Source organism: Colius striatus, chromosome 18 (genome assembly GCF_028858725.1).
Source record: "Colius striatus isolate bColStr4 chromosome 18, bColStr4.1.hap1, whole genome shotgun sequence".
In the NCBI taxonomy this organism is placed as follows: Eukaryota; Metazoa; Chordata; class Aves; order Coliiformes; family Coliidae; genus Colius; species Colius striatus.
In genome coordinates this window covers 10,768,498-10,779,736 of record NC_084776.1, presented here as the reverse complement: position 1 = coordinate 10,779,736, position 11,239 = coordinate 10,768,498, and positions in this window count along the sequence as shown.

The following is an 11,239-nucleotide window of genomic DNA, read 5'->3' as shown; positions in this document are numbered from 1 at the left end:
TCACCCAGTACCCAGAAAGGCCACACAAAGGAAGCAAAGCCCTGGTTAGCTACTCTGCATGCCAAGAAAGCGTGTCCACTGCTTCCACATCCCAGCACAGAGAGCAGTTTGGTCTGAAATGCTGACTGCAGTCATTACTGCAGCATCGCAAAACAGTTCCGTGTTTGATGAACAGACCTTCTGCCCGGGCACATCAGCTCTTCCACACTAACACCAATGCCCAGGCACTGCAGGAGAACAGGCAGATGGAGAGAGGAAGGGCCTGGTGAACACTCAAAAAAATCATTTCCCTCTCTGCTTTTGGGGGCACGTTGGTTTTATTCCCTCTTTGAAGTCCCTCTGGCATTTTCCTTCCACACATAAATCGGCTGAGAACTTTCAGCTGAAATGGAAACACGAGGCAGGAGTCATTTCTTTTTTATTATTGTTATTACTTGCAGCCAACTTCACCAGCTCTGCCTGGGCTGCATATTTCAGGCAGGCAAAGTGCCCCTCTCCAGCATCTGAGGCTGCAACCTTTCCCTGACCTCTTGCTCTGAAGGTTAACACGAGGTTAACGCTGGAAAAGCAAATCAAAGCCCAAATGACAGCAGTTACCTGTTCCGGTTTGCGTGGCTTTATGGCTCCCAGGCCCACATGCCTGACCGCCTGCCATCTACCCCAGGGGGCCATGAAGTAATAATGTCTCTTTATTTCCTGCCTGGGAGCACATTTCAACTGGTGCCTTTACAAACAACCAAATACATTTCTCTCTTCCAAGCTTCCATTGTGAACAGGGAAAATGAGCAGTGGAGATGATGATAACCTAATCACTGGGCTCTTTTAATACACAGAATTTCCTCTGAAGTAACCGGTTTGAATATGTGCCAAGCAACAAAGCTCCCAACATTTCTAACACCCAGCCAGCGTGTCATGAAAGCAAATATGATGAATTGCTCTGGATTTGGTTCTTGCATGAAATGAAAGCACCAGTTGGGTGTTAAACAGAAGGGTCACGTTCTTGTCTCATATCTATGGAGATGCCGAGCTCTTGCTTGGAAGAGGTGACACCCAGTTTAAGCCAGGAGCAAGGTGGTGAAAGAGGAAAATCTGGTGGGGTCAGAGTCTGAGCTGCACTGGGAATATTTCTCTGTGGGTGCTGTTTCTGGAGAGGGTTAGGGGACTTGCCCAAGGTTACAGAGGGAGTCTGTGGAAAGCATGGTTTCACTCAGGACCTCCTGAATGCCACCACAGTGCCTCTGGCAGCCAGACATCAGATCAAGTTACATGTCTAAATACAGACTTAAGTGCCCTCTTTTGTGCACATCTGATGATCTGACATACAATCCCAAAAGAGAAATAATAATAACCATAGGAAGTTGATTTCGCCCCGCAGCTCCGTGCAGCCAACCTTCTGATCCACTCACTTTCATCTCAACCAGAGGGATTTTTCATCTCCCAGTTTATGATCTCTTTTCACAGCCATAGGTTGGGGCTGGGCAGCAGGGCTGTGTGTTATCCTTACAACGAGAACAATCAAAGCAGAGCAGTTATTAATCACCCAGTCACACGATCCATTAAAACAAATTCTTATTAACCACAAGACATATGTTTTTCTCCTGAACTCCAGAGATAATGCCTGAAAGCAGATGGAAGAACTGCACTCACAAATTAAATTTGATGGGGCTTTTAAAAATAAATTAAGTCTGGCAGGCCTCTCCTCCTTTAATTAAGCTGCCATGTAACTTTGAGAATGTACTTGTTGCTTGCTACAGGTGTTGCTCTGAGAAGGGGAGAAGGGAGAAGCGGGGGGAGAAGGTGTTCTGAAAGGGCTGGTTGTGCTCTTCATTGTTGTACCACTCTGTGTTGTTTTATCTTGGTTATGTTTGGGGTTTATGGTTGTTTTAGCTGGTCTTGCATTAAATGATTTTCTGTTTCCTTCCCCAAGCCCAGCAGCCTGCTCTGTTTTGTCCTGAACCTTCAGTGGCCATTAAGCTCTCCCTGCCCTTTGGCAATCCTCAGGTCTTCAGGACTAATCGTGGTCTTTGTTCCCTGATGAGCCTAAACCAGGACACCACAGAAGGCTGTGTCTTTGAAAGTTGGGTCCCCAAAGCCCTGTAAATTCTGTGAGCTCTTTTTTAACAGCAGCAGGAAAGGGAGGGATTTCACTCAAGTCACTTCATCTCCTAAAGTTATGAAAGCCAGTAATAGTCAGTGATACACCTCCACAGAGTTGAAGTTTCAAGCACTAGGCATGGAAAGGACATGCCTAAATAAGTACCTAGCTACTTTTAAGTTTCCCAAAGCATCTCCCTCCTCGTCCCCAGAAGGGAGCTGTGCAGCAATTCTGTAAAGGCACAGTTAACTGCATCTCCCAGCTCATTGCATACACTCCACACATGATAGTGCCACTTCAGGCACACTGGATACCTATCTTTAGACACCTGAACCAGTTCTTGAGTGTCTAATCTCAGCAATATTTTAGACTCCTCCTGGTTAGGGGAAAGAGACAGGCATCTTCCAGGGCTGATTCATTCCTACAATACTGACATATTTCCCTCAGCTGCACCTTCAGGAGCATTGACTACAGAAACCTAGACAACTTGCTCACTACTAGATGCCTAATTTTTGGTAACTACATTTAGTTGAAATGGATTGCTTTGCCTGTGTATCATTCCCTAGATGAACACAGCAGGGGCTCAAACTACTTCTATAAAGATCAAATCAAAACTCTTACATTGGTATTTTTGTACATATGGTGTTTTCCCCACTTCTACCAAGAACAGCTCGGGAGAAAAGGATATTTTCACATAGAAAGGTGAGGTAAGATCATTTAGGAGGCAGATTCACTTATTACAGGGGACATTTAAAGTTAAGACAAGGAGAAGAAAATGCCTCAGGAACAGCAAGTGATATATCAAAGATTTCTCTATGCTACTTTCATATCCTCTTTGCATCCACACCCGTCACTAATCACCTCTAATTCCATTACCTAAGAGGCATTTTCTACCTTTAAAAAGCAGAACATGAATTGCTCAAGTATTTGGGAGGGCTATTTATAGAACACTCTACAGTTCCTTGAAGCAGGTTTAAATACAAGGAATCCACCCCTCCTTTAACCCCAGCAGAGTACACACACACAGAGTTCACCTGTAGTAACGACATGTTCCATCAGGGGACTTATTTGAACACATTTGTTCAGTGTGCCTGGAAGTATTTAAAGTGTGTACACAAGTATTTCTCAAGGGTGCTGAAACATAGCTGGAATGAACAGTTATTGCAACACTTTCCCCTGCTCCCAGAAGATATGGATGTGTTCCCTCTGTCAGCTCAGACAGCAGCCACATATCCAAGTCTGATTGACAGCTCTTCTCCTCAGATCCTCCATTTATGGAGAGCATCTTTATTGTTTGGGTATAGCAGTGTTTCTTCAGTGTAACAGCAGCTGTGGAACACTGTGAAGAGGGGGATTGACTCTCACTGTGGCTCCTTTTGCACTAAGCATCTGTATCCCAGTCAAGGCCTCCTGATTCCCAAGGCTCCCCTGAATACTCCTGTGGTGAAGAGCTGGTCTGAGGTCCCACAGATGACCAGAGGATTTGGGTTCCTGCAGTCAGCATCATGTCCTCCCCCAAAGATTTGTGGATGCAAAAAGAAAGCTGATTCATTAAAAGTTCTTCAGCTTTGCAAAGAGTCTTCTCACTTGTGCTTTAAACCTTCAGTAGTTCCAGACTGCCTGGAGAAGCTGAGCTCATGTCAAACAGCATTCCACACAATCTCACCAAACCACTGTCCTGGCAATCAGATGTTGGTGTGAATGCAAGGCAGCACATCAAGACAGTGGGCAACCACACCAGCCTGGCAGGAATCTCTACCCAAGTGACAGGGTAATGCACCATGAGTGCCTCTTGACCTAGAAGGATGTCCTATCAGCAAGGAACCATCCCATCATTAGAAACAGAGCACAACCGGCACCAAATGGGCACTGTCCTTCTGAGCAGGGACTTATCACTGAAGAACAATTTAATAGCAAAACACAAGGGCACTAGCCACTCCAAGTACTTTATGCCTTTGCTTAATGGCAATTCCTGTAACGTTTTTTCCTTCTATGTTTTGAATAATGAGGCCATTCCCCAGCCACACACCAAAACACAATCCACCCCATCAAAGGGCAAGTAAATTATCATGAGCTGCTAAAAAACCAAGACAAGTTCCATTATTATTTTTGATACTTAATAAAACAGAGACAGATTCTTCCCTCTTACATATTAGAGTGTTAAGACAAAGTATGTAGTGTCTTGCTTACTACCACAATGGGTGATGAAGAACATTTCTGAGCTGCTAATGCGCCTGAATCTCCTCCAGAATACACAGGAAAGTGATGGTATCATGTAAATCCAATCAGCCATGCAACAGAGCCCACGGCACCTCGGGAGCTGAACTGTCCTACGTAGCCAGGTAACCTTCTGTTTCTGTACATTACACTCAACAGCTCTGACACTTCATCATGAAGTTCTGATGATCTTTCACTGGGACTGGAATAACAAAAGAGTGGCTGTATTCCCCGTTTCTCACATCAAACTCCAGATCTCCAGGCCTGCTCTGGCAGCCAGCACATGCTGGTGAGTGGAAACCATGGCAGGATCCAGGATGCTGTATTCTGGGACTTAATTTCCCAGAGATGGGTAGCTAGCTCAACAATTCCCTTCACCTCTGTGCCAAAACTTGAGGGTGAGGGGTTGTGAGTGGGAAATCACACAAATTTGTTGGTTAAGACACCAGGAATTTTAAACACTCTGATACTAACAAGGCACGAACCAGAAGTGGGGATTTCTGCAGCCGTGCCTGAGCAGTGTCAGATGGTATACAAACAAGTTGTTATATCATCATCTCTTGGCCCACTGCAACCACAGCTCAAGAACATTAGCAACGACCACCACATCCCTAAAAACATGTGTTTGTCATGTTGCTATAGGTCTGCACAACATAGAAATTCACCCCTAGCTGCTCAACTGCTCCTCCATCCCAGGGCAGACCGTGGGCACACAACTGGCCAACTGCACAGAACGCCAGAGGAGAGAAGGAAGTTGCCAGCTTGAAAAACAGAGCATGACAAGTGCAATGTGTGCAAGACAGATCTCAGGCTTCAGGAGAACCAGCAGTAACTGGGCAGTTACTATTGGGGAAGATGTCACAGCAAAGTAACATACACTCAAGGACAAGGTTCACTGAAGAACTCCAAGGCTGAGCCACATCCTGCAGAGGCCACAGAGAAGTTTGCTCTTGGTTTAACAGGGATCTGAGTTGGAGCCCAAGGGTGTAAACCTCCAAAAGGCTCAAATCTTTCTGAAGGGACTGGGAAAACAGACTTGGGGACCTAGACTAGGGGAACAGACAGGGCACCACAGGGTCCTAAAGCACTGGGACCTCATCAGTGAGAGTTAGCTCTTTAAGCTGGGTACTTAAGGCCCATTTGGACTGAAGGAGTGTTCTGGTTTAGCAAGGAGCAGCTTTTGCTTGGTAACAGGGGGAGGGGGTTGCAGTGAAGACCCAGTAAAGAGATTTGTGGACTCTCCCCCAGCTCCTGGGTTCACATCCACCACAGGGCTGGTCGGACTCTTCACTGTTGTACCACTCTGTGTAGTTTTATTTTGATTATGTTTGGGGTTTAAGGTTATGCTTTAGCTGGTGTTGCATTAAATTATTTCCTGTTTCCTTCCCCAAGCCCAGCAGCCTGCTCTGCTTTGTCTGTTTTGTCCTGAACCTTAAGCAGAAATTGAGCTCTCCCTGCCCTTGGCAATTCTCAGGTCTTTGGTACTTGGTCTTTTGTTCCCTGATGGGCCTAAACCAGGACAAAAAGAAGGGGGCCCATGGCTCCACTATGCAGCCCTCAAATTCACACCAGCCCTGAGGCATGAATTGTACAAAGCAGGGCGTGCTGCCCCTCAGCCCAGCCATGGATTTGACCTGTTGCACAACACTGGGGCCCCAAACTCCCAGCATGAAGATGTGAGGTGTTGAGCATCACTAGGACAGAGATGCATATGAAGTCTGCAGCTTGAGGAAACCAGTAAGTTTGAGATGACAACAGGAACTGCTGGGTTACAGATAAATTGCACAGGGGAGCTCAATGCTCCATGCACTGCAGTCATCTCTACACCTCTGTCTCTCACAGCTCACTGTGGGAGGCAAGAAAATATCAAATTTATGCTCTTTTTATGAGATGGGATGACCTTGTCTCACACACAACTCTGAACAAGCAATGTAATGACATCTATTAGATGCAGCCCAGATCCTCTGTAAACTTATCACACATTTGATTTACTGTGTGCAAGGAGATGCAAAGCCAAGGTAAACCTACCCAGGCACACGTGCTGCTGCCAAGCTGAAACCAAGGCCAGGCTCTGCAAGGGTTTGATTAACAACAGGCAAAGTGCCACCAAAGCCTAGTGCAAATTGTAATGCAAATCAAGGGTTTGCACTCTAACTAAGCAGACCTTGGAGGCTTGGCTTGAATTTCCACAGCCAAAACCTCTCTGAGGAGTGCTTTGAATGCTACCACAAGCTTCTGTGGCCTCATGGCTGTGCTAGCAGGGCTATCTGCTCCTGCCTCAGTTGCTTATCACTTTCCTCCATCTGCTCTTCCCTCCAGCGTTGCCTGCCCCCAGACAGCCTTCCAGCAACATGTTCACATGGAACACTTCTGATTTGTCCAACAAAAAAACCCCCCCACTACAGGAAGGGCAGCAGACAATTCTCTTCCCATCAACTGAAGCATTCCCACCAAGGGATCACACAACTGCTGCTGCTGAGACTTCAAGGGCTGGAGGGGAAGAGGTGAAAGACACACCCTCTAAAGTCACCACCCTCTCACTCATTTACCAGGAGCCTGTATCTCACTGAGAGACATCCCCTCTGCCATTCACTCACACACAACCTTCTATCCCAAGCCCTCTCTTCTCACACAGCACTCCCAGAAAGTCAAAGCCAGCAGCTACACAACTTGCCCTCCCAGAAGCTGCTCTCAACCCAGCTCAGAGATCAAGTTCACAGTGTGAAATCCCACCTTACCTAGGCCTTGGGGATTTGTCATTTTGCTCACAGAGGAGCAGAGGGACACCTGCAGGTTTTAAGGACAAAGCAGCACTGTGTTCCTGTAGTCTGTCATCCCACATCCCAAGCCTGAGGGCACTACTTGGTGATTCCTGCACCAGTGTTACTCCCACCTCACAAACAAGTGGTACCAAGCTGTGTCATTAGTAAAGAAATGCACCTCACAGGGGTATCTTCTTTCTGATCTCACTGCAGAGGCAGGATCAGCCACTGCTGCAGCACAAGCCCAGCTTTCTCCTGCCTGTTAAAGCAGCAAAAGCCACCCCAGGAGGCTTCCACGGGCAGGGGCTGGCAGAGCCCTGGCAATGCTGCACAAAGGGCCACTGCATCTAAGAGGAGAAAGAGGAGTACTTGGCAATTCATCACCAGGTCTGCTTCTGGAACATCAATCATTAGAACCAATTAGCCACATTGCTGCCTTGGGGAGCATTACAGATCTTTTTCTCTCTTTTAATCCATCTTTTCATCTTTCTCTATGGCTTCTTTTAAGGTTTCAGCTGGTGTGATCTTTACTGGCCCATTCTTTGTTCAGATTACAATAATTTGTCATTTGTGTGCAGACAGTTTCTTAACTACCCCTGTGTTAGGAACAACCTTCGAAGCAATATCGGTTCTTTCATCTCCCAGGTCCTGAAAAGCACAGGGCTGTTGAATGGCAAGGCATCAAGGATGCAAAGAAACCCCCAGAAGGCAACATGTGAACCATGAGCTCTCTTGCTATGGAAGTGGAAGGACTGTACAGTACAGTTACTCAGATCTAGCCTGGGATAGAAATAAAACCCTGCTTCATGGCACCAATGCTGTTTTATCATCTGTAGCCTTAATTTCAGAGGCTGGAAAAGTACTGTAATAGCTTTATGCTACTGACAGTTCAGGCATATTCACTCACTGTTTTGCAGAGTACAATTGGGATGATGTAGTTTCAGTCACTGTGTAACAGAGGAGAGAGAGAGAGAGATAACATCATGAAGCCACATCAAATCTACTGGCACTGTGTAGTTACAGGAGTCCCAAGAGACCTGACTGACTCTGGACCTGGGATTTTTATTTCTAGCTTTACAAACCTTTGAGAAGTCCCAAGGGATTAGATTGCAGTAACACCCTCCCAACATTTAAAAGAGCAAAATGAACAACCTGCAGAACTAAAGCACAATTAGCCCTGGTGCCAGCACAGAAGAATGGTACATTTAAGACTACCCAGGAATTACAGGCTAGAACACAGAGTGCAAGTCACTGTAAAGCCTGCTTTTGGTGGAGTTGTCAAATCAAGCTCCTTTTTTTGACAAGATTATAGGCTCACGGGATAAGACAACTCTGCTGAGAGCACGTGTGTGGATTTCTCAGAGGCATTCAGTTTAGCAGCATGTGATGGCTTTATTTAGAGATGTGTAGCACAGGCAGTAAGCAGAGCACACGATACAGTGCAAGCTGCCTGGCACATGTTAAGTGTTGCTGTTAGAGGAAGATATTTGGGGTCAAAGGAACACTATAACTAATGGGTTCCCCTGGGGACCTGCTCTGAGGAATAAGACGTCCCCCCTTATTGGAGATGCAGGCATGGCAAATAGGAGTTATTCACAAAGAGCAAATCCCTTCTTCTATATCAGCACATCACTTAACATATTAGTCACAGCTGCTCTTTCCATTGCAAGCACAATTTTGCTAGGAGGGCAGAGGCATCTCCCAAGCACACACAGCTGCAGACACTCAGGGCAGCCCCCAAACCTGTACATCTCACAGTCACAGCACAGGGCATTTCCCACTCAGATGGGATCCCACTCCCATTTGCCCAGGAGAGTAAGTCAGGTTGTTAAATTAAACCAGTTATGAAGCAAGGTTTGAAACTCCCATCACCAAAACCTTCCAAGGGTAAGTCACACAAAAATGTCTCAGGATGACAAAGGCAGAGCTGATTCCCCACAGGTGAGTGGCTGGACTAGGTAACCCCTTGAAATCCCTTCAAGTGCCACTTCCTACAGTTCCTTTGACTTGCAAAGCTTAGGTCTAGTTTTCAGAAAAACAGCTTTGTTTCCTGTGTATGTGTAAAAATAGAAGTGCAAAGAGTTACTCAGTTACTTATACTGCAGACACCAAATGTCCTTATTGAGGGCTGCAATGGGACTGGGAGATATTAAGCATCATCACAGATGCAGTTGTCTCACTTCACCTACAGCTGACAGAAGACACTACAATTTTAGCCTTAGCTAAGGTCACCTTGCTCAGGTGTCTCTCCAGTGCTCCATAAATTTAACTCCTTGCCCTGTCAGAGGTTTCCTGGATTACCTTACCCAGCTTTCTGCCTACAACATAGCTCCCCATTTATAGACAGGAGACACCGCTATCCTCCTCAGAGCAGCTGATGGGAACATTGGAGCACAGCAGGGAGTCACAGCTCACCTTATCTTGCACTTAACTCCTTGCTGATCCCTGGAGTTCTCCCTTTGATTATACACAGTATGAAAAGCACCTGTGAGAACAAGAAGACTCAAATACCATCATTTGCCACCAGGTTCGGCATGGTGCACAAAGCCAGGGACAGCTGGAGCTCCTCACTTATTGATGAGACATGCCCTGACCCCACACTTCTTTTCTCAAGGGGAAAGACAAACCACCTCAGAGGTGCAGCCCCACTTGCCCCAGCTACCAGAAGCAACAGATAAAATGGAAACAGAGCCATGATGCCACCATGATGCTCATTGAGGGTTAGTGCCAAGGCTCAGTCACGTTGATGACACTGTATGTAAGCATTCTGGCACAGGATGAGGAAAATCCCCCCTTCTGGAGTGAGCCTGCTTGCTCTCCACTCTGTCAAACCCAGGGGAAGATGGATGGCCCTTAAAAGCCACTGGTCAGAGAAGGAAGAGGGTCAGAGCACAAAGGCCATCTGCTGTCATCTGAGGACATCAGCTGAACAAAGAGGGAGCAAGTGCCAGGACCATGCTGGAAACCGCTGTGGAGCTGTGACCTTCATCCATCAAACAGGGCAGGGCAGGGGCCATGGCAGCGTCTGTCAGTCTCCAGCAGGAGCAGCAGGTCCTCATGTGCAACAGCAAAGGGATTGTTCTTGGGTTATGCTCTTGCAGGTGAGGTACCTGTCACTACTTAGAGATGCCTGTATGTGCTGAGCCTTGCTGGCTGCTTCAGCTTTTTGGGCAGCCCATGTGAATGACACGACTCAAATCCTGGAAAATGCAAAAGAGATTTTTGTGGTATAAATACAGCCAGCCAGAGCCATCCCAGGCTTCAGCAAGGAGGAATGCAGGCAGCTCTGTGCATGCCTCAGGAGTTATTTCAGACATGTTCAGGGGATTTAGAGCCAGTGTTTATTAAATAGTTGAGGCACGTGGCAAGAAGTGTAACAAGTACAATACCAATAACAGGTTGGGTCCATGCTCTTTGCTGGAGGCTTGCCAGCACTGGGCCAGGAAGGGTGTAGATTGGTCACCTTGATGCAACCAGCAGCAGAGCTGGGAGCAAGGAGCAGATGTCATGAGGCCCCAGTGATGGGTCCTTATGACTCCCTGTGTTCAGCACCAACACCTCTGTTACTGTCCAGCCACCTGCACCAGCACAGGGTGCTCCTTGCTAAACTGGGACACTGTGTGACCTGATCTAGGTGAACCTGCTTCTGCAGGAGGGATGGACTGGATGATCTCTAAAGGTCCCTTCCAACCCCACCATTCTGAGCCACCCAGAGACTTTTTCAGCAGCTTTCTCACAGAACTGCCACCACACACCCCTGCTTCCACCTTGATCTCCCTCCAGCCCCCAGTCCAGGTGGAGCCCACTAGCCAAGCTGGCTCCCTTAAGGGGTCTGCAGCCCCTTTGCTGAGACCTCCTCTGGCTACGTTTCCTCATGAGACAAGCTAGGTATTAACACCAGGAGCATCCAAACATCCTCTGAGTTGTTTCCCTGGAGAGGTGGGAATTCAGTGCTGCCTTAGGGAGGACAGGCAGTGTTACACAGCCTCATGCCATGCAGGATACATTTTGCATTCCCCTTGTCACTTACTTTGTTACTTAATGACTTGGTATGCTACACACAGCTTTGTGTCTTTCTGTCTCTTTAAATAAAGGATAACTTTGTCTTTATGTACATGTTCTGGCTTTTTAACGCTAAAACCATCCATAGTGTAGCCATCATGTT